This window comes from Manis pentadactyla, chromosome 13 (genome assembly GCF_030020395.1).
Source record: "Manis pentadactyla isolate mManPen7 chromosome 13, mManPen7.hap1, whole genome shotgun sequence".
NCBI classification, from domain to species: Eukaryota; Metazoa; Chordata; class Mammalia; order Pholidota; family Manidae; genus Manis; species Manis pentadactyla.
Genome location: NC_080031.1, coordinates 7,066,255 through 7,089,823, shown reverse-complemented (window position 1 = coordinate 7,089,823; position 23,569 = coordinate 7,066,255). Strand labels below are relative to the sequence as shown.

The following is a 23,569-nucleotide window of genomic DNA, read 5'->3' as shown; positions in this document are numbered from 1 at the left end:
AGTCTCAGAATTCTCTATAACAGTTCTTTTGCCTCCATTAACGTAATCAGCGCCTGTCAGGAAATGATCAGAAAAACCTAAGACTTCCACCATCACATTGAATCCCACATGCCTGTTTCATCACTGGGACTCAGGCTCAGTCAATTCTTTCAAATGCTGTCACCCCTTCACAAGGCTAATACGACTTTCTTTGCTTCAAGTCTCAATAGGATAGAGAATTCGAGGATATCAGTAACTCGTTAGCCATTAAACATTACTTGCCCAGTAGGTCTGCAACAGAAGTGTTTCACAAGATCCTTGCTTTCTGGGAGCTTAGAACCCTAAACAAGCTAGCATACCAAGCAATGAGGTCACAGGTGAAGAGGCTCCTGCAGTAGAAATACAGTAAGAAATCATTCATTCACTTAGGCATTCATTCACATTCAATGAAATACCATTTAGGCAATACCAGTAGGAGCATCTACTAGAGGTGGACACCCTGATGACTCACAGTGGTGAGAGGTACCAGGAGGGAAAGATATGGATGTGTCCCCAAAGAACTAACAAGAAACAGGTTTGTAAGCAAGTGACAGCAGGACAAGATAAAATGACAGGTATCTCAGGAGAATTCTGGGAATAGTACAGAAAAGACGGAATTAGCAGGGAAAGCTTTGTGGAGGCGGCAGGACCAGAGTTACAATTGGCCCTGTAAAGAGTTAAGCTGGGCCTTAGGCTCCCCATCACTAGGAGGGGATGCTGTACCCCAACAGCACAGTGCTTCCTACACAGCACAGAATAGTTGGTGATTAATCTTGGAAAACGGGAAGTTGGTGTGTTCACACCCACTGATTTCCTTCCACACTGGCTTCCCAGGGGCAGTTAGATCCTCACTCATTCCAGGACATTCCCCAGAGGCTCGTGCGGAGGGTACCAGAGAGAACGAAGCACAATCTCTGCCCTCACTGGGCACACAGGCAGATGGGGGACAGAGGCAGGACAGAGACACTCCAGCGACAGTACAGACAGGTAAGTGCTTGTACACCACACAGCGGGCTGCGGAATCCGGACCAGGTTGGTGGGCAAGGCAGTGCGCCTGGAGACAGGGGACCTAAGCCGTATCCTACAGGGCTGGTAGGAGGTGGGTGTGCAGGCTGTGGCTGTGACAACAAATGATGATGGTAACAGTGAGATGTTGTAGTGCACCATCGTTGCCATCAGTTTTGAGCACCTAATAGTTCCAGAAACTGTAGTCAGTCTTCGCACGCGCACACGCACACAGCACGCATCGGTTCTAATCAGTATGTGTGTCTAGGAGTGATCCTTACAACCACACTACATGTTAAATATTAGGATTCCTAACTGATAAATGAGGATACTGAAGCCTAGAGAGATGAAATGACTTTCTCGTGACCACACAGCTGATAAGTGGCCGCGCTGGGATTCAAATCTGTCCCTGTTGAACCTGCTCTTCCACGCTGTGGAACTACGGGGTGGAGTCGGCAATGAATTCATCCTCAGCCTCCTGGACAGCGGGCGATCCGCGGGTGCACACAGCCCAGGAGTGACCAGTCCAGGGCCCACCATGCCCTGTCTTGGCGATCAGTCTCTGAGAAGCAAGGAGGAGGGCCAGCCCTCTCCCGCTGCTGTGCCCTGCTTCCGGTTGGAAATTGTGAGAATTGGACTAGTGCTTCTTTCCAGACTTCCTGCTGGGGCATCTCTGGCTCTGGTTCTGGGTGAGCGTCAGCTTGGAATCAGAGCCCCATCAGAGAGCTCCCCAGCAGCACGCTTTGCTTGGGCCCAGCCTGGGACTTAGCAAGGATCCCGTGCAGGAGAGATCGCCCCAGAGCAGGGGGCAAATCATGGGGTTCCTCCCTCCCATCACCCTCCCTGACGTGGGTGTTACCTGCAGACAGCAGCCCTACCCTGCTGCTCCTCTGAAAAGCCTAGAGTCAGCCCCAGGGCCACAAGGAGCACAACCTGCTGCCTTGTCTACTGGGCGCACTGCTCCAGAAGGTCTTGGCTCACCTCCAGTGCCCCGCTGACCTCAAGTCCCCTGCTGCCCTGCTGCCCTGCTCCCCGCTCTACGCCCAGCTCCTGGGCAGCCCCAAAGCAGGTGAGAGCGCTTCAGAGCAGGACCCTGACACCAGAAAGCTGCCCCGCCACCCTCTCCCTCTTGCCACATACACAGCAACACGGTGTTTTCTGAGGCTTTAAGGAGCTGGGAACCAGGAGTGCTGCACATAAGAATAAACAATCTCGTCTCCAAGTGTATATTTTGTCTTCATTATGCCACCGTGAAGGTGTTAATATACAATTTACAACATATTAATCACCCCTCTAACTTCCAAATGCTAAATGCATCATTAACATTCATGTTTTCTTCAATTACTTGGCTGTTCTGGGGGAGGGGAGCAAGTCAGCACCTCACTAAATCCATCTCCTGTGACAGGGCCAAGATCCTAAAGGCAGCCTGGGCCTCCACCCGTCTGTACTGTGGCGAGGGGACGGTCCTGCTCTCAGTCTTCAGTGCTGAGCCTGGCCCCAGAGCAGGCTGGTCATAAAAATGCCATTCAACCCAAGAAGTGAGAGGGAGACAATAAAAGAGGGAGGAGGAGGCAGGTGGGAGGGAAAGGAGGAGGGACACAGATTCTACCAAAGGATCACAGAGACCAGTTAGTCTAACTGCCGCATTTTATAAATGTTAAGGACCGTGTGGCTCAGAGAGGGTAACTGATGTGCCCAAGATCACACAGCAGGTTCGTGGAGAGATCAAAGGAGAGAAGAGGGAGCTCATAGGAAAACTGACTGCAGAAGAGGCAAAGGCGATGTAAGGAGGAGGAGGCAGAAGGCAGGTCAGTAAGAAGCATAGAGGATGAGAAAGAAGCAGAGAGGGAGGGACAAAGGATGTGCTAGGAAGGGCGGACATCTGAAACAGATGCAAGCCCACTGTCTTCAGCTTCACCCCCCAACTGCTTGGCACCCCAACCCAAGGCAGGAGAGGGCTGCATAAGGGGCTGTGACACTTTTCCAGGAAGGAGGAACTGGCAACACTCGGGCTGGGTCTCTGCCCAAGGCCTCCAAATTTCAGCCAAAACTAAATATGACACCTAATTAAAATGTCATTACCCCACAATGGTGCTGTGCAAACTACACTTGGAATTTGTTACAGGCGCTGGTGGCTACAAAACCAATTTGCTATTGTACTTCAGCAAATCAGATTCAATCATATCCCTGCCAGTGGGTTGCAGACCAGCTCTGAACAGAAGAGGGAAGAGAAAGGAGGCTCCCGCTGGCGGGTCACATTTTTGTGCACAGACCTCCTTCCAGCCAGGCCTGTCCACCTTGACGTGGAAGCACCCAAGGTCAGCACACGCTGGCGCCGCCGCCAGGGGGAGACTGCGGGGCTCAGAGCCCTACCAGCAGAGAAGCAGGGCGGGAGGCAGCAGGCTCAGCCTCAGGGAGCCCCGTCCTGCACCCCCAGAGAGCCTCCAAAGACCAAACTATGTTCCGACTGCAGGTAAGAACCCACGCACCTCGTCACAATCTAGGCGGTGCTTTGAAGCGACCAGCTGTGTGAGTCTAACAGCTCAGGCGGTGGGCCAGGTGGGCACCGCTGGGCACCACTGCTTCCTCCACAGTGAGGAAGAGGCCTCAGAGGGGTGAGGAGCACGGTCAAGGTCGCCCTGCCAGCAGGGGGAGGACAGAGACCAGGTGTGTTAATGAGCATTCAGTCCCGACACGCAGACACACACGACTCAGCCGAGCCTCCAGGCTCCAAGTGGAGTGTGACCGCGGGGCTGGCCTGGAGCCACCGCAAACGGGCCCGGCTTAGCCGAGAGACTTGGAACCGTTTCGAGTCTTCCCGGCAAGCTGCTGCCCATTGTCTCCTTTTCTAAGCCTACGGTTACGATCCAGGCCAGAACCCAGGCAGCCTCCTTGCTGCCTCTCTTTTCCAGAATAATCTTCTAAAATGCCACATTGCCGGTGACACTTCCTCGCCCCTAAACCTCACGTAACTGCCTCTGCTCTCTACTTCCTCCCCCACCACTCAACTGCGGGTGCTCCCCGGAGGGCCCCGTGACCTCAGCGCCCTCACCTGCCCAGACCCTCCCCCAGCAGCCCTGTCACCTCCAGCTCCCTCCTTCCTGGAAGCTGCCGCCCGCGGTTTCTGCGGGTCTCCCTTGGTTTTGCTTGTCCGACGTCTCCGGTGCCTCTCCGGCCCACTTCCGAGATGTCTTCCTCAGCTTGCCGCCCGGATCCCGTGTTCCCCAGCTCTTCCCTCCTTCGTCTGCTCTCCTTACCCCTTACGAGACTGTAAGTGACTTAATCTGAGGGTGTGGCTTTGGCTACATCTCTACCCAAGGAAGCCCAAATCTGTGTCTCGAGCCCACATCCTTCCCCTGAATTCCAGATCTGAACCATCAGCAGCTTGCTGGATGTTTCCAGGTGGCACCCCAAAGTCAACATGACCAGGCAGCCTCCTTTCTGCCCCCAAGTGACTACTCTTCCCAAATTCTCTCTTTCCAAAAGGCCTCACGGCCCAACCAATTCCAGGTTGCCCTGGGAATCATCCTTGGCTTCTGCCTCCCCCTTCCCCACCACGTGGATGCCCACAGTGCCCTGCCCACATCCCCCTGGCCAGCACCATTCCGGTCCTGCAGAGCCCCGTGTCTCCCGCCTGAGGGCTTCCACCTGCAGACCACAGCACTGGGGAGCTCAATGCAGATGCAGCCCCTGGCCAGTGACACACAGGAACTGGATGATGAGTACCAGCTTCCTGGCCCTCCGGAGGGACACCTGGGAGCCACATTCCCCACTATCTCTGGGAGACCCCGGTGGGGCTGAGCCCCATGTGTCCACAGCAGTAACCTGCTCTTGACGCCCTTTGCATTGGCCTCCTTCCCTCCCCCGTCTCACTTTGCCATCGCTGTTTCCTGTGATCACCCCCACAGATAAACCCCTTACAACCTACATCTGCTCTCAGGGTCGACTTTTGGGGGGACCTAAGTGCCCCCCCATCCGGGATCAGTTACCACTGTCAAGTCCACTTCCTAAATGTGTCTGAAGCCCTGTCCCCCTCCCTCACCTGGTTCCAGCCCTCAACATGCCTCAGATGGACATGGAACAAACCAGCCCCCAGCTGGGATTCCCAGCCCCTGGCCTTGTCCTGCTCCAAGCCATCCTGTCTCACATTTGACCATGGCGTTCCCTGCCTGAGACCCTTCAGGGGACCCGCTGTGAGCAGGACACAGCCCCAATCCCTTTATCCTCAGAGCTGCCAAGACCTTCCACGATCACCTTTACCTCCTGTCCTCAAGTCCCACCAGGCTGCTCCCTAAAGCCTGCGCCCCGGAGGAGTTGAGCCGCACTGAGTCCTCCCAGCTCCCAGCTCCGGAAGAGCTGCCCCCCCTCCGTGGCAGGCTCCTGATGCCCTTGGCCTCCCTCGGCCTCTCCACACTCGCTCCTATTCAGAATCTGAGCTCAAGGCTCTCTCCTTCTATGAAGCCATTCCCGTGGCACCGTCATCCCAACACACCTCCCTCTGCATACGGGCACTGACGGGCTTCCCTGGGACACCTGCGGCGTTCTAGAGCCCTGATGGCATATACACCTTCCTCTTTGAAGGTGAGGCAATCACTTATCACCTTAAATCCCCAGGGCCTGGCTTAACTTAGTTGCTAACACTTAGTAGGTGCTCATTAAATGTCGGCTGAAAGCCGGACAGCTGGAACAGAAGGAAAGACGGAACATACCCACAGCCTCTTCCCCTCAGGCTCTGCCACTGGCTTGGCCACTGTCGGACGTGGATCTGGAGATGTTTGGCAGAGACCATGCCCTTCCGCAAATGTTTACGGTGCTATGTAAATCGGGAATGATGCATGTGGCCTCTCTGCCCTGGGCCTGCGATGGTCATGCCAAGCGGGCTGTCATGTGGCTGCCCAAGTGAGACACCGGGAATGTGGGTCTGCAGCGGGGTGGGGGTGAGGGGGTGTAATCAAACACTGAACGAGGACAAATCTGGGCCCTATGCCATGAAAAATGTGAGTCTGTCCTTCACTTCAGTGGCAAATGAGGTGTGAAAATATATCAAAATGTGGTATTCAATAAATGGATGTATTCAATATTTTATGAGACTGGAAATCAGTTGCTGAAGGTGTGAATGATAAATCAAGCACCAAGCACGTGAACTTTTTCAAGTGTCTGCACCTGATGTATACCATCCCCCAGGAGGTAAGAAGGGAAGAGAGAAAAAGAGGGCCTACAGCCTCTGGGAAGAAGAGGACCCCCCGACAGACCCCTCTGAAGCCTCCCCACCTTCAGACTTTGTGTCCCCACTGCCTACAAGCCTTCCGCACCTTGCCTGCTTAAATATTGCCAAATCTAGCAACTTCCTTTAGAATTTCCTCTATGCAACCTCCCCTGGCCCTTGTCCCCTCAGAAAGCACGTGGCTCAGTGCACAGCACGACCTGGACTTCTCTCCCCCTCCCTACCCACTCTAAGCTCTCTGAGCATCAAAACCAGATCTCCCTTACTTCAATATCCTTCAAAGCCTGGAACGTCACTGACACAGAGCCGACCTTCCATTCAGGGAACCCTGAACTGAAAGAGAGGAAGCGCTTACATTAAGAACACGGACAGCAGACAGCTCTGGAGAGCCCACCACGGCCCAGATGCGAAGCGAGGAACTGGCTGGCGGTTCTCACATTGCTACTGTACATACACTTCGCACAGACCCCAGGCTCTAAGGAGCATTCGTCTGGTTTAACTGATAGGAGAATGAGGCTCCGAGAGACTCTGTCACCTGTGCCCAATACTCTTCTGTGCTCTGGCAAAGCCCAGGAGGCCACCCTCTGCGGTGAGCTCAGGGCAGTCCCTGCAGTGGCACATCTTCACACAGTTCTTGGATGGATGGGGGCTGACTCCCAGCTTCCTTCAAATACTCCCTGGGCTGTTTGACAGCGTCACTGACAAACAGCGGCTCACCGACCCCAGGGGTCCCCAGACTTGGCCGGTCATCAGGACCACCAGACCCACCCCTGGCTGTTCCAGTTAAGTCTGGGGTGGGGCTTGGCTACATCCACTTTTTCCCTCCCTGAAGCTCTTTGGCTGATTCTAACAATGAGGCAGATTTGGGGACCACCAACGTGGCCCTCTAAACATCTCCTCGGCCCCCCGACTGTGCTTTCTCCAGCTCTGACATGCGGGCCAGCAGGGCCAGCTGGTCCTTCCGGTTCCGGCGCTCCTTCTGCTTTTCTGACACCCGCCCATCCACACACACTTCTTCTCCTTGGGAATCTTTCCACGCTCTCATCTGTGTTCAGGCCACAGCTCCCTCTGCTTGGTGATGACCGTGAGCCTCTCCTGCCTTATACCGACTCCCCAGGTCTGGCTAAACCCAGCCCCATTCTGAAGCCCAGCCCAACAGGACAGTCACTCTTCCCAAACGATGCTCCCCACTCCTGACCAAAATGAAAGTTACCTTTATTTAGTTCCTCTCCTCCTGAGACAGGAAATGAAGGGAAATATTCAAGGGGGCACCACCAGCTGATCCCGGGGGCCTCACCCTCAGCTCTCCTGACATTTGAAGCTGGGTCATTCCTGTTGGGGGGCTGTCCTGTGCACCGTAGGATAGGTAGCAGGGTCCCTGGGCTCTGCCCATCTGATGCCAGGAGCACCACCGCCACCTGTGACATCCAAAAATATCTCTAGACACTGCCAATGTCCCCGAGGGCTAGAGTGCCCCCAGTTGAGAACAAAGGAGTTAAGCCATCAAGGAGCCTTGAACTTGAAGGCAAAGAACTTGTCTTTGAATCCCAGCACTGGCCGTCCACTCCCTGCACCCATTTCTTTATCTTCAAGATGGAGTCAGTGACATCCCCTGCACAGCGCTGCTAATGAGAAGTAAATGAGGTTGAATTAAGTAAACCAGCTTGGGTGAGCATGTCTCCAGCAAATTGGTGAGACTTACAGCAAGTGTGAAAGCAAATGGCTGTAGGCACTGGTATGCAGGTAAGCTGGCTCTCAAACAATAAACTAAGTAAAAAAGCTCTGATTTGTGGTGTTTGTTGATTTCAATGGTGTGACTATGTCCAAAATGGTGAACTCCAAGCTACCAAGCTGATGTTACCGAATGCAGAACTGGGGAGGGATGCGCAGAATCACTCCCTCAAGCCAGCCAAGCCGATAAAGCAAGTATGGCCTGGGTAGGCATACGGCAGCGGGGAAAGGAGGTGCTGTGGTCTCACTGGAAAACGCCTGCCCTGCCCAAAGGTATCCATAGTCATTTCAGAGCAACAGCACTTCTGGACAAAGCATGTCTACCAGCAGAACACAGCCCAGCCATTTCGGATCTCAGCCTCGGAGATTTCCCCTCAAAACTCCTTCCTCAGCCTTCTCCCTCCTTTTCTACCATCAGGCCTCTGCTGTCAGAGCTAGCACTGAACACAGTGGACAGACTTTCAGTACTAACAAGACGCTAAGGACAACTCAGTCAGGAAAGTAAGGTGAGACAGATACCTTCGCACCCAGTCAGGCCTTCAGCCAGGACAATGGGCCTTGGCTTCAGACAGTTCTGTGTTCAGGCATCCTTCTGTCAAGACTGAAACGTGCTCCTTTACTTCTCTGGGCCTTTATTTTCTCATCTGCAAAATGTGCTCTCAATGCACCACCGCCCCACCACTCCCACCCACCCAGCCAAGGCTGTGAGGACGCGGACCAGAGAGAACTTCTGTAAGATGCCGAGCCAGCGCCTTCCTGCCCAGTATCGCCGTCTACCCGCTCCCAGAAAAAACCTAGCAGTCCCTGAATGGGGCTGCAGGCCTGCGAGGAGCCAGCGGGGTGGTGATCAATCCTATTGAGTTCTAGTTTATCCACTAAACGGAGACTGGCCCCAGGAAGCCAAAACTCTTTATCAGCTGGGAATAGCAAAGGGTTGTTTTCAATATCCTCATCATTGCAGAGAAACTAGAAGTCCACGGCTTTTCAAAGGTAACAAAGGAAGAAGAGGAGGGGTCCATCCCTGTGGAGCTGGCCCCCAGGGGCTCCCCAGTCAATACAGTGAGTGAAGCAAGCTGGATATTCAAGGAGCTCGGGATGCTAGAGAAGAGTGAGAACAGACAAGATGGCAGGCGGCCCCAGGGCACCCGGCTGGTGACTGAGCTGGTTATAGAGGGACCCAAGAAACATGGAGGGCGAGGATCGATGGCCCAGAAGCAGAGAGCTCTGGGTCAGTCCTTCAGGCCTGCAAAAGTCGGGGGACAAGCCCAGGCCGGAGCTCCTCATGTAAAGAGAGCAGCCCCTTAGCTCCACTGTAGCAGAAAACAGTATAAGGTGACTCACCCGGCTTTTTATCACTCATGCTGCCCTTAGTCCATTTCACCAGCTCTGGATGAGGAGCAGGACCGGGCTCCAGGGGCCCCCACTGCACTCCGAGTGAGTGTTACCCCAAACTCACAGTCGCTCTTGACTTTCCAGTTCCCGCACATGCTGGGCCTGTTTACTCCACATTTATTTTGCTCATCTCAGCCCCTTTACTTCTGGGAGCCATTCCAACACAGCAACTCCCAAAAACCCCCACCACACACACAATCAATTAACAGACAAGCTGCTTGCAAATTGCCGGCAAATGAGAAAAAGCCTCGCCTCCTCACCACGGCCCCCTCCCCTTAAACATGGGATCTGATCTTTAAACAAAGATCCACTGACGGTCTGTGTGATGCGAATCAAGTCCCTTGCCCTGTCTGGGCCCGAGGTTCTTCTTGTCAGAAGCGAGGAGGCTGAACGAGTTCTCCTGAGTCCTTGCTCAGGGTCACTGACCTTCCTGAGGACAAAAAGAAAGCTACAGACTTACCCCCTCCGGCTTCCCCTTTAGCACAGATACAAAACGTTGCCTGTTAGGTCAGGGGGCTCCTAGGCAAACCCTCCTGGGACCCGGGCCCCGGATCTTCTGCGGCCCCAACTGGAGGAGGGAAATGCAAAGTGAAGGACTCCTCAGCCTCTGCTCCAGAAACGGCCGAGACCAGCAGGGCCTTCCGGGGAGACCCTGAGTGTGGAAACCCAGCCTCCCTGGGCTAGCCTGAGGCACTGCTTCTGCACGGCTGCCAATCAGGCAACCAAAGCTGATTTGACATTTGTTTAATTTGCAGGAAAACTCTTTACCTTTTTTTAAGACAGGAGGGAAAAAAAAAAACCACCCTCATAAAACCTTTTACTCTCTTGCTCTAATGGGACCCGTAAAGGCTGACAGCGCACCAGAAGTGAGCCGAGCTGAAAAGCCTGCAGGCTGCGGAGGGGAGGCGCTGGCTGCTTCCCACTGGCAACAGGCGCAGCTTCCAGGGTTCAATTCCTCTGTGGGTAAAGGACGCAGCCTTCAGGGCTCCCGTGTGTGCGGACCTCACCTGCCCCTTCTCTCCCTCCCACCTTGGCAACTGGAGCAGCCAGTTACACCTCCACCTGAACCACAGCTGCCAGCATCACCCTCCCCGGAACCTTCCAGCACAGGGCCTGGGCCACCCACAGTGGTCAGAGGGCCAGCTGCTTTCTGGAGCATCTCTCCTGGGCCAGGCCCTGGGCCAGGTGCTCAAGCTAACGCAGGGAAGAATAAAGCCAGAAACCATCTGGTAATTTTACGCAGCCACAAAGCCTTTTGCCCTTGAGTCACAGGCCTCGGGGCCTTGCTGTGTCTGACTTGCTCTCAGAGTGATTCACCTGCGAAGGCCTTACAGACAAAAGGCCTGAGGTGCTATGCCTCCTGCTGCCCTGTTCTCTCCCCGTTGGTAGGAGAGTTTCAGGGCAACCTAGAACTGAGGCCCATACTCTAAAGGTACCCAAGACAGGCTACCTGGGAACTGGTTTCCACAAATCTCTGATTATAGCAGTTTCTACTCAGAAAACCGGTCACCATGGAAGCACAGGAGAGAATCCAGGGGCCAGGAATATGGAATCTGAGATGCAGCTGGCAAGACATACAGACACACTCACCGCACACATTCTCCTGAACCTGTCTCTCCTTCAAAGAGCCTAAAACTCTGGTCTGCATCTCCCAGATCATGGAGGAAACATACCAAGTTCAGGTGGAGAAGCCAGAGCACATCGTGTGCCCCAGAGGAGGGGTAAGGCCTGGGGCACAGAGCTGTCCCCTCTTCCCTGCAACGACAAGCCATGGGGCAGGGACAGACCCTCCCACCAAGTCCAAATACACCCGCCCAGGCATCTGAAGCATAAGGCCCAGAGAAGTAAAAGCAATGAAAGATAATGCCAGGTATGAGAACGTGCATAATTACCAAAGGGAGGTTGTGTTTGCTCATTTTCTGCATGTGAAAAAGAAGAAAAAGAAACATCTGTCTAGAACAGCCTTGATGACATCCTGTCCAGATGTAGACGATCAATAAGACCCTCCCGCAAGCCCTGAGTTTATAGGACCAATAAGCGTGAAATGGCCTGAAGCACATCGCCCTTTGCGGTAGATTGCAAAACGATCACCAGGTCTCCCCATGTCTGGAAGCATGCCCTGGGGAACGGGGCTCCCTCACCCCTTCAGTCAAGCCAAGCGTATTCTCTATCCCTGGGCTGAGTTTGCAAGTGACTTTCTTTGGCCCTTCGGACATTAGCAAACATGAACTTACGAGGCTAGGAAAGTGTTGTGCATCTAGGCTTCCTCTTAGGCTCCTAAGGACCTTCCATTACTATGCAAACAAGATAGAGTCAAAACCAGCAGAATTATTTGCAAAGAGGAAGCAGGGCTGTCTGCATCTATGTGAATGTCTACACCCACACATGAAATACGTGGAACAAGAGGCCAGCCTGGAGTGGCCTCCTGGAGGATGAGAGGCCCTCTAGCCCTTGCCCAGCTGACACTGAGTGAGGCCACCCCAGGCCCTCCAGCCCTGGCCGCGCTAGTCCAGACCAAAAGAACCATTTGGCTACCACAGAGCTGCAGTGAAGTTGGTTGTGTTAAGCTGCTGAGTTTGGGGAGGTTTGTTATCCAGCATTAGTCAACCGTATACTCTCTTTGCCATCCCCTTTCAGGGAAAATAACTGGTGGGTTCCTCAGGGGTTAGGCAGACTGGGCCAAACAGGCCGGGGACGTGTCCTGGGGCCTAAGGGGACAGACCATGGACTCAGCAACAGCAGGCTGACTTCAGACCACCATTCCCGCCACCTGCTAGCTAAGTGTGACCTTGGACAAGATGCTGAATAACGCTACGGGCGTCAGCTTACTCATCTGCGTAATGGGGACAGCGAGCCATTGCATAAGGTTGTTGTGGGAAGAAAATGAGAGAATGGAGGGGGAAAACCCTAACGCTCAGCAAGTGCCTGATAAATCCTTGTCTCTTTTCATTCAGCCAGACTCGGTGGCCCAGGTGTCTTCCACCTCGCTTGCCCAAGAATAGAAAATGCAGGAAGGGTCCCAAGAGGAAGCACTCTCCCTGACCCCAGGCCACCTCAATGCAGGGCCAGGCGAGGGCAGGGGGAAAGCCTGTCACTACGGCAGCCACTTGGATCTGGCGCTGAGACACTTGCTTTTTAATCTCTCTGAGGAGAGAGTCATTTCATCCCACATTCACTGCATCAGCAGCTCTGTAAGTAAGATGAAGAAAACACGATGTCTTTATTCATTCCATCAAGCAGCAATTAGGGCCCCCGAGTAGGAATCTTTCCGTGGCAGGCACTCTGGCTCCGAAAGCCAAGGGGGTTTCTAATCGGGCTAGAGCACAACTCTGGGAGGACCTCACAGAGGCTGCTGGGAGGGACCCGCCGGGGCTGCAATTTCCCTTTTCCTTTCACCCCCTTAGAGGAAAAATTAGAAATCGGCACTCTATTAGGAAATTAGACAAAGCGGGAGCCACACTTAATAGGCAAAAACACACGCACCCGACAACCTGCAGGACCCCCGCAGATCCCCTAATGCAAACATGCTGGCACAGCCCTCAGCGGAGGCTGCCAAGGAAGAGAGAGGCAATTTTATTTGTGTTGTTTAAAAGGAAGCAGCTGAAGAAATTCCCTTTCTGTTACCTGGAGACTCTGCTGCCCGCCCCAGGGCTCAGCTAAGGGAGCCAGGGGCCGGGGCAGAGGGCAGGGCAGGGGCAGGGCACCACCGGCTGGGCAGAGCCAGCCAAGAAGGGGATGAGGAAGGAGAGGGACCTGGCGATCGCCAATCCCCCACAGTGTGGAGGGTGCTGGGAGAGACGCGTTGCACACACTCCTTATCCCACGGAGGCTGCCCAGGACCCTGCTGCGGAAGCAGCATCTCCCCGTCACAGTGGGAAGGGATGTGCGCCCCAGTCTCCCAGCAGGTGGGGAGCAGAACCAGACTGGAGCCCAGGAGGAAAGGGGTCCATGCTCCAAGGGGAGTGGGGACTTCTGCGACCAGGGGCTGGGGAACAAAGCTGCATGAGGCTGGTCCTGCGTGAGGGTGGCGGGTGCCCAGCTCTGTGAGGCCCGGGGACTCACACATAAAGAAGCCCCCATGAGGGGAGAACAGGAGAGAACACAAGCCTCGCTGCTGAAGCCCCTTTTCAGACCCACTCTTCACCTCTCTACACACCCTCTCTTACCTCTCCAGCCTGGCCTTTCCTCCAGATGTTTTATAGATACAGAGATACGGATATAAACGTCAGCTAAGACACAGAGATACAGATACCCATTCTCTTTGTAAATAACTTTGCTGGCTTGAGCCCCACTCTCTTTTCTCCAACCTCCTCTCTGAAGCTCCCCAGCACCCCATATCCTATTTCCTGGCAGAATCCATCGCTACCTCATCTGTGGTCCTGTAGCCACTTTTCCCACACTCATCACACTGTATTGCATTTACTGGCTAATAGTCCTGTCTTCCTTTCTAGAACACGAGAACGAGACAATCTCTTATCCATCTTTGTATTCAGAACACTTAGCACAATGTGTGACACATAGTAGGCACTCAAAAATAGTCAAAGGAATTGATTCAACAACTAATTTTTGAGCACCTACTATGAGTTGGGTGTTAGGGGTACAGTGATAAAGAAGGCACCCCCTCAAAGAATTCAGTCTAGGGGCATTAGACAACTGGGGACCTACAGTACAATCTGATAAGTGCTTTGCTGGGTAAGAACAGGGTCCTGAAGGCACATGGCCTAAAGGGGGAGGCACCAGGAAGAGGTGGCATTTCAGCCAAGAGCTATGGAAGAGTGGGAGGTGTCTGGCTGAAGGAGATAGGGCTGTTCCAGGCAGACTAAGCTGCATATGCAAAGGTCCAGAGGTTAGGAAGATGAAGAAATGTCCTAGAAAATATAATACCATAGGTCAGTATGGCCAGAATATAAAGTGTGAGATGTCTCTGAGTAGCAAAGGATAAAGATGGGAAGATAAGCATGGATCAGACTACTTCTCCATTCACACCATCAGTCAACAAACAGGAGGTGAGCATCTTCTCTCTGTGATGCACTGGATAGGGTGATTCGGCCACAGTGGTGAATGGAGTACAGTCTCTGCCCTTATGGAGCTTACAGTCTAGAAGGGGAGAAAAAATAAACACAAGAAACAATTTCAAATGTGCTGGGGGCTAATAAGAAGTAGAGGCAAAGAAATAACAGGGGCAGGGAAATTTTATGTGAGAGCAATCTGAGACTTAAGGATGGACAAGCATTGGCCGGGTGGAATGCAGGCAGAGATGCTCCAAACAGAAGGGGCAGATGTGCAAACCTCCTGGGGCAGGAAAGAGCTTGGCTTGCCCAAGGCTGAAAGGTCACAAGGGTGGAACACAGCCAGTGGAAGGAAGGACATCAGTTCGGATGGGTTCAGCTGCAAGCAACAGAAATCTTTCCTAAAATTCACTGGAACTGTGGACACATTTATTATCCCACTTAAGAAGGAGGCTATCAATTACATGTCACTCAATCATGTCCTTACAGACTCACTCCTTCCATCTGCCATCCTCATGTAGGACAGTGCCCCCCATCATGGTGTCCAGGTACCACATTCCCACCCACCAACACCTGAAAAGCAGGAAGGATGGCAGGGATCTCCCCCTCAGGCATAACTCTCTCCTGAGGGCAGTTCATCACCCCCAGAAATCACCAGGAGACATTCTCTTAAGTCCCACGGCACAGACCCAATCCCATGCCCACCTTCAAACCAGTCACTGGCAGTAGAGTCATGGCATCACCATGATTAATTTAGATTATCAATGGTCACCTCCTGTGGAGGGGAGAAGACTCACCTTCCTTAAAATGTCACCACCTTTCATGAAAAATCCCCTCTGATGCTCTGAACACAACTGGGGTTCTGCTACAATGGAGGATGTCAGGAAATAGCTTTTGGCAAGGAAACCAATCAAGGGGAAGGTATAAGCTGAGGTTGGAAAATTGGACGGATGGGGCAGATCATACAGAGCCCATCCATTATAAGGCTCAGCAAGGAGTAAGGATTTTATTCTAAGGATAACTGAATAACCACTGAAGGGTTTTAAGTAGAGAAGTAACGTGAAACCATTTGTTTTTAAATGCTGTGCTGTGTGAAGAACCCAGAGAAGTGGAAGGAGAGACACCGATCGGAAAGCTGTTGCTCCAGGTCAAGAAAGAGATGGTGGCAGCCTGGATGGGTGGGTGGCAGGGTGGGTGGAGAGAAGGGTATACATTTAAGACATGCTGGAGTTAAACTGGCAGGGCTCAGTGGGATATGAGATACGGAAGGTGAGAGAAAGGAGGAATCAGGGATGACTCCCACATTTTTGTGGGAGTCATCCCACAAATTAGTGGACAAGGGTACCATTTACTGAGATGGGGGAAGACTGGGAGAGAAACAGCTTTGAGAAGAGAAATAAAGAGTCTGGGGTGTTTTTGTTTTGTTTTGTTCTGTTTTTACACATGTCTGGCTTATCTGTAGGACATTCAAATGAAAAATTCAAGTACACAGATAGAATTGCAATAGATAGATAGAGTACTAGAGCTCAAGAGAGAAATTCGGAAGTCATCACTAGGTATTTAGATATTTAAAGCTTGGTAATTGGTGACCTCATGTAACAAGAGTATGTAGATAGAGAAGAAGGCTGAGGGCCAACACGCAGGACATCCAATATTTAGACAAGAGAAAAAGAGGAATAAACAGAATGGGGAGCGGGGGGCGGAGGCTGCCAGAGGAACACGGTGCCCGGAGCTCAGAGAAAGTCTTTCCAAGGAGGAGACGGGGCTGAATTCTGTTGAGAGGTGACACAGCATCAGGGGACTGGACCACGTGAAAGCTACGAGTGACGTCCACGAGCTGTGGGGTGGCAGATGGGATGCACACCAGACTAGGTGGGCAGGCGAGTGATGGGGAGCTGAAGGAATGGAAGCAGCACGTGCCCGTGATTCCTCAGAGTTGTCTGAGCAGGACAAGGGGCAGAGACGGAGCAGGGGTGGAAAGAGGAGGTGCAGTTGCAGGTGGCGTCTTCGAAGATGCCAGATAAAAGAGCCCGCTGAGCACTGCTGGGAAGGACCCTGGGGCAGGCCCTTGAAAAGGCCAGACAGACCGGCCCTGGGAGCTTCAGGAGCGGGGAATCTGGGTGCCACTGCAGGGGGCCTTGTAGACTTGGGGGCAGAAAGATGAGGGCGCTCCAGTCGGACACCTTCCGATCCTCCACAAAGCCTGAGCTCAGGGTGCGGGGAAGTGGATGGGTGGGGGGAGATGTGAAGTTGGAGGAGGTGAGAAATAGGAGCCTCAGGGAAAGGAAAGGAGAGGAGCCTATTAGAGAAACATCACGTGTAAAAAACCTTAAAAGGCCACTGAGTTGAACTCTGAGCTGCAGTTAGGCAGTGTCCCACCCCGCTTGGGGGAATGCAGTCCTGAGGAGAGGACCGATCAGGAAACTGGCAGAAAGCTTCCTTCCTGTTCTCAGGGTTCATCATTACAGAAAAACATAGATATTTCTGCAGCCACCTCTAAAAGGGTGCAATGTGGCCATGTTTTGACGAGTCAGACAGCATTTCCCCAAGGGGCTTATATGCAGTTTCTGAGATGCTTCATCTTCATTTCTGCAGGATCTGTAATTGGCAATGGTTCTTAAGCTTGAACATAAAGTTTCCCGTCCCTAAAGCCTCTCTGTCAAGTACTTAATGACCTGTAAACCACTTAAAGAAAGTACAAGAACTCCAATTTTAAGGAACCTAGCAGCAAATCCTTCTGTAAAGTGACTTTTTTCTTTGTAATGCAAATGGGTTTTCCTGAAGAGAGGCCCGCCTGCATTCTGAAGATTCGTGGGCAGAGCAAATACAGGTGGTTTGTAGTGACATCTTTTATTTCCTGGGACAGGGACACACATCTGCTCACATTAGTTACAATTCCAAGACCACTCCCCGGACCCCTCTGACAGGAACATGAGCTCCTCTGCCAGCGTGAATACAGACCAGGAGCGGGATGCCGGGAAAGGACGCCTGCGGTAGGAATTTTGCAACTTATCTTACATCACTTGACACTGAAACTGGGTGTCTATGAGCATCAATCCAGAGCTGCCTGGGACAAAGACAGGGGAGAAGAAAGCTGTGTGTGAACACCCTGACCAGAGGGACTTCTGAGGAGGGGTGAGGCAAAGGGCTGGGAGGCGATAGGACGTAGCTGGGGTGCACACGGGGTGTAACTAGGGTTAACCCAACACACTTTTAAGGTAAACTTCTGACATGACTAGCACTATGGCTACAATAAGCAGATATCAAGAGGAAGGATGTGAAAATGAGACCGAGTTGCATAGAGAAGGTGGGCATAGGGTGGCCCTCAAGTTGCATGAGCCCCCCCGCCAACCAGTAGCCCAGTCATGCCCAGGCCCACCTGCCAGTCAAAGCTTAGCTGCAGGCTTGGGAAGAGGAGTGAGAGGGCACAGTTCCTAGATGTGGCCAGATACCCCAGCATGGGCACCTGCCTCGGTTTACCTCTCCAGTCACGAAGGAAGCAGGTTTAAAAGCCAGATCTCCTGGGATTTAGCCACTGAATAGCACTACTGCCTCTTGCCAATGGCCATCCCCATTTGTGGGAGTCTCAGGCCTTGGGTCAGGGTCAGCCAACAGAAACCCAGGGAGGGGAGAGAGCTGAGGATTAAGGAATCCCTTCACCTCTCCACATCTTCTTCTAATCCACCCGTAAGACAGAGCTAGCAACATTGACCTCGGGAGCGGCTGAAAAATCAACAGTGTGTGTGACTCACTTGGTACAAGTGCTGGCCTAAGTCCTCTGCAAGTGAAGGCTAGACGGGGCCTGGAAGAAGGGATCCTGTGGCGGAGGCTGCCTCGGAGAGGCCACCGGGGCCCAGGATCCCACTGACAGGGCCCCCGAGTCATGCATGAGTCACCGTATGATCACCTTGGGTTTCCCACGAGGAGGCCCGAATCCAAATCCAGGGAATGAGTAAAACGTAGTTATGCGCCCACTTACTCTACAAGCGAGTGAACGGATTGCATGTGATTAAGTTGCAGGCAGTGTGCGGCCTAGAAGTATGACAACGAGGGAGATGACAGCAGGCAGCAGGTGGCACCTGGACATAAGGGTGCGGGGAGCCACATGGAGGACCCGTCTGGGACTGCAGACCCGGGACACCAGGCTGACACACAAGGTGGGTGCTCGGCCCGGAGACGACAGCAGAGCCTGTAGGGCAAGTTCATTCTGTTTTCCTGAGAAAGACAGAGTCTGAGGCTGTGAGGAATTGTTCTGTCTGGACAGGATGAACTCCGAAACCAGGGAGCTGAGGCCCGAGGGGAGGGGCCTCCTGGGGCAGCTGAGAGGAAGCAGAGGTGGGGTAAGGGGCAGGCGCAGGGCTGGGGATGAACCCCTAAAGCAAGAGAAGAACAAGCTGATGGGAATGAATCCTTCCTGATGAAAGGGGCATTGAAACCACCCCCCTGCAGACCTTGACCTTCAGCATAGGTATGTCCTTGAATCAGCAGGATGCATCAGTTAGAAAGACCAGCGTCCCAGAGGCCCCTCAGCCCCTCCTCAGCCATGTGACCCTGTGACCCTTACCTCCCTCTCTGGCCTCAGGTGTTCAGGCACAATGACCCTTGAGGCACCTTCTAAAGTCCAGGGGAGAGAAACCTTTACATGTGAAAATGCCAGCGGCCCAAACAGGGCTGTGCATGAATCCCCCTGGCCTTTCGGCTATCGACACCTTTTAAATATGTATTAGAAGAGACAAATGTGGTCTGCCCGGCTGAGGATGGTTGTTATTGTGGACAGGGGGGCAGGACAGGCAGGGGCGCAGTGAGTGTCCGAGGGGACCCTCTGTGGGGAGGGACATGTTTGTTTTCTGAGTTCTCATCAGCAAGGAGTGCACACAGGGAATGCTCCAGAAGCAAACGGCAAAGGCTCAATGCCTTTGTGCATTGATCCCTGTCCTTCTCCAGTCGCTGCCCCTAACTCAAGAGGCTCAGTGGGTAGACTGAGACACGCACAGCCCAGCACTGAGGAAGTTCCAGCCAGCAGCTGAGCCAATACACGTTCCTGAGACTTTATCCTGAGCCCAAAGCAGGTGTCTCCACCCTGTCAAGCCCTCCTGAGAAAAGTCTTTACCATTCAGATGGTGGTCAAAGTAGGATGTTTGGCCTCTGTGAGGAAGAAGCCAGGCACTGCACACCCACAGCTTGCCAATTATTTTGTTTGGCGTGGGCAGTGAGTTACAATTAGACAGTGCAGTGGCTCTCCCCAGGCCACCACATCGGCATCACCTGGGAACCTGTTGAAAATGCAAATTCTTGGGCCTCTGCTGAATCAGAAGCTCTGGGGGTGGGACCCAGCTATCTGTGTTTTCACAAGCCTGGCAAGGATGTGGATGCCTGTTAAGGGTGAGAACCACTGAGGTAATGTAACAAAGTAGGGGGCATTCTTGGGTCCAAGACAAGCTGTTTAACGACTACTGTCTTCAGCTTGGCCTGCTCGTTGCCTTTATGTTGCCGGCCAACAGGGCCAGATGCCGCATCTGACGCATCTGACATTTGTGACCCTTGGCAGGGAAGGTCGTTCCTCCTGAGCAAAAGCTCCTGAGAACCAAATGTCCATAGACAGAAGAAATGGATGCACAAAATGTGGACCGTGCATATCTACATACAGTGGGATGCAATTTGGCCTTAAGAAGGAGGGAGCGTGAAGACATTACACTCAGTGAAATAAGCCAGACACAGAACAAGTACTCTATGCCTCCACTTATCCGAGGTACCTAGAATAGTCAGAGTCTCAGAGACAAGAAGTAGAATGGGGGCAACCAGGGGCTGGGGTGGGGGATGTTAACAGTTAATGGGGGCAGAATTTCAGTTTGGGAAGTTGCAAAAGTCCTGGAGATGGACGGTGGTGACGGTCGTACGGCAATGTGAATAGACTTAATGCCACCAAACAGTACACTTAAAAATGGTTGAAACGGTAAATGGTAAATATTTTTTATGTTACGTATGGTTTACTACTATTTAAAAAAAAAGAAAGCTCCTTGTGAGAGTTTGCTGATACCATAGCCTCTCTGAATCATCTGCTGGTAAAAGGCTCCCCACTATTTCCAGAATGAAGTCCTAACTTTTATTTTTATTGTAGTAAAAAACACATATCATAAAACTTACCATCTTAACCATTTTAAGTGCACAGTTCAGTACTGTTAAGTATATTTACATTGTTGGGAAACAGATCTCCAGGACTTTTCATCTTGCAAAACCAAAACTCTGTATTCATTCAACAACAGCTCTGTTTTGCCCTCTCTCCCATGCTCCTGGTAACCCACATTCTACTCCATGTATCTATGAACCTGACTATATACCTCAGATAAGTAGAGTTGTACAATATGTAGCCTTTGGTGACTGGCTTAGTTCACTTAGCATAAGGTCCTTAAGGTTCATCCATGTTGTAGCCTGTGTCAGAAGTTCCTTCCTTTTTAAGGCTGCATAATACTCCACTGTGTGTGTAAACCACATTTTGTTTATCCATTCTTCCATTAATAGACATATGGGTTGTTTTCACCTCTTGGCTATTGTGAATCATGCTGCTGTGAACATGGGTGTGCAAAAACCTCTTCAGACCCTGCTTTCTTTTATTTTTGGGGTATATACCCAGAAGTAGGATTTCTGCATCAGATGGTACAGTGGCTGTACCATTTCACGTTCCCAACAGTGCACAAGGGTTCCAACTTCACATCCCTGCCAACTCTTGTTATTTCTATTTTTTTCATAGTAGCCATCCTAATGAGTGTGAGGCGATATCTCCTTTTGATTTGCATTCTCTGATGATGAGTGACATCAACCATCTTTCCACGTGCTTATTGGCTCTTTGTACATCTTTGGGGAAGTGTCTATTCAAGTCTTCTGCCCATTTTATAATCAAGTTAGTTGATTTTTTGGTAGAATTGTAGCCTCGACTTAACATGCAACCCTTGCAGACTTGGCCCAGCCACAGTGTTCACTCCTATCTCCACCTATCCCCTCCACCAGCAGTTCTCAGTGGGGGGCGACTTGGCACCCAGATGTATGGCAAGTCTAGAGACATGTCTGGGGGTCTGGTGTGGGGGCTGGCGGGAATTGCTACTGGCATCCAGTGGGTAGACACAGGGATGCTGCTTAATATCCTGCAGTTCTGGGGGAGCCCCCCACAAAGACTATTCTGTCCAATCCTACACTGTTCTGAGCACACTATCCTACGCTATTCCCTGATACCACACTCTCCCATTCATTATTCCAACACTTTGCCCTTGACCTACACCTTTGACCTCCTGTACCTGGCCTGCCTGGCTGCTCCTGCAAACCCCTCCTGCTCTAAGCCTTTCCTGACCAGTCCAGGTCATAGTAACATCCTGCCCTCTGAACACCTAGCCAAGATTAGCCGGCAACATCCTGGTGTTATGCCTGCTGCATCCCCCTCCCAGGGACACCTTGTTTGCACACACAGTTAGATTCCAGATCTCTGCTCTTTGATGGGCTTCCAGACAACAAGAAAGGGAGCTGACTTTCCCCCTAACACTCCAACATCCAGAACACCATACCCCAAAAAGCTTCGGCCCCAATGAACCGCAAATCCAGGCACTGAGAAATCTGAGGACCAGAGGGTGCTGAGAGCCCCACCTGGGCTATGTCACTGCCATCTGGATCCCAGGTATCCCCAAAAGCAGCCGCACAGCAGCAGAGATGGGTGCCCTGGACATCTGTCCTGCTCATCGCCGGCCACCTGCACTCCTGAATCTGCATGCTCTTAGTCTGTGTGCCACGGCTCACAGTCCAGGGCGATAGATTGAATTCATGAATACGGTTCAGCAAATCCCAGCAGCCAAGTGACTGACAGTGGTATTCACACTGAGCCCTGCAGGGCTGGAACAATTATGCTGTTATCAGTTTGGAATTAGATCTCTTAATAATGCAGCTAGCTGCGCCTGCAGCCGTGTCCTTGCAATATCACGTGTACCTACCCGTCGGAGCCACAGCCGGGCTGGCCGTGCAGGGAGCATCTAGGATGAATGGGCTGGGCCTGAAAAGCAGTCCGGAAGAGCTCCCGACTCACTCGCTACACAAGTTACTGCTCCGAGCACCTTAGTACCCCCATTCCCACCTAGAACTCCATTCCGGCAAGATCAAGATAATTATGACTACATATTTCTGATACCATGCTAGGGAATTCACATACGCCATCTCATTAGCTGTCATTATCCCTATTTTGGGTGTCAGAGACTTTAACTTCTCCCAGGTGACATAGGCATAAATGGCAGAGCTAGGAATCACACCTTGAGCCATCTGATCCCAAGCCCGTGCTTGTCTCCCCAGGTGCTATTATCAGAATCCTTTTTCCATATCACAACAGCTCCAGTCGCTCATGCCCAGCCCGCCCTGCCTTCCCCAGGGGGCCTCGCACCCTCACTGTCAGTGCCGTTACATCAGGCTTCCTCTCCAGTTCCTGTTATATCAACTCAGCCTGGCATTATAAAGCAGCCCCATCATAAACATCAGCTTGATTACAAGCAGAGACTGCTGCCTCTAATAAATAAGCATGTGTAATGTATATAGAGGGAGAAAGAGACACCTCTATATTTTCAGTTTTGTAAAGACAAATCGCCGCGATTGTTTAATCAATAAAAATGCCTCTCTAACTCCTATTGTTATTACAAAGCAATTTCAGACAGAGTGAAAAAGAAGCCTCACATCTATATTCCTGTCAGGACAGACAGGTCTGATTAGGCCGACAGATGAAGGACCAGACTCAATGCCCGTCACCGAGGGCTTGTGTCTGGAGCCCCTCACGGCCATGCCTGGGCAGAGGAGGTGGTAGCAGGTGTCTTGCTCTCAACTGCACCTCAGTTCTGGGGGAGGCCAAAGCAGAGAGTCATCTAAATTGTGGGGTTGATCTAATCAAGGTCTCCTTAGGGGCATTCTCTGCAGGGCAGAGGAAGGGCGGGCTTGCAGTGGGGCCAAGGGGCGGGAGACGGACAGAGGAGGGCACCCATCCTAAATGTCTCAGCACCTCTGACTTTCCATCCCTCCAGTCGCGGCCAAGTTCAGACACAGCGTCTCCCAGTGAACAAGCCCCCGTGCACTGAGCTTCTTGCTTTCTGTCTCAGGGCCCTCACGGCGGCCCTGGTCATTTACCTAAAACAAATATCTGAGGAAGGAAGGAACGGTCCCTCCCTCACAG

At 52.3% G+C, this 23,569-nt stretch overlaps 1 protein-coding gene across 5 annotated transcripts in view; it reads right to left on the bottom strand.

The window, feature by feature from the left end:
* GRIK4 (glutamate ionotropic receptor kainate type subunit 4) overlaps positions 1–23,569 on the bottom strand; it is a 409,270-nt gene that overhangs the window by 314,750 nt on the left and 70,951 nt on the right. The gene's annotated exons all lie outside the window — the stretch shown is intronic.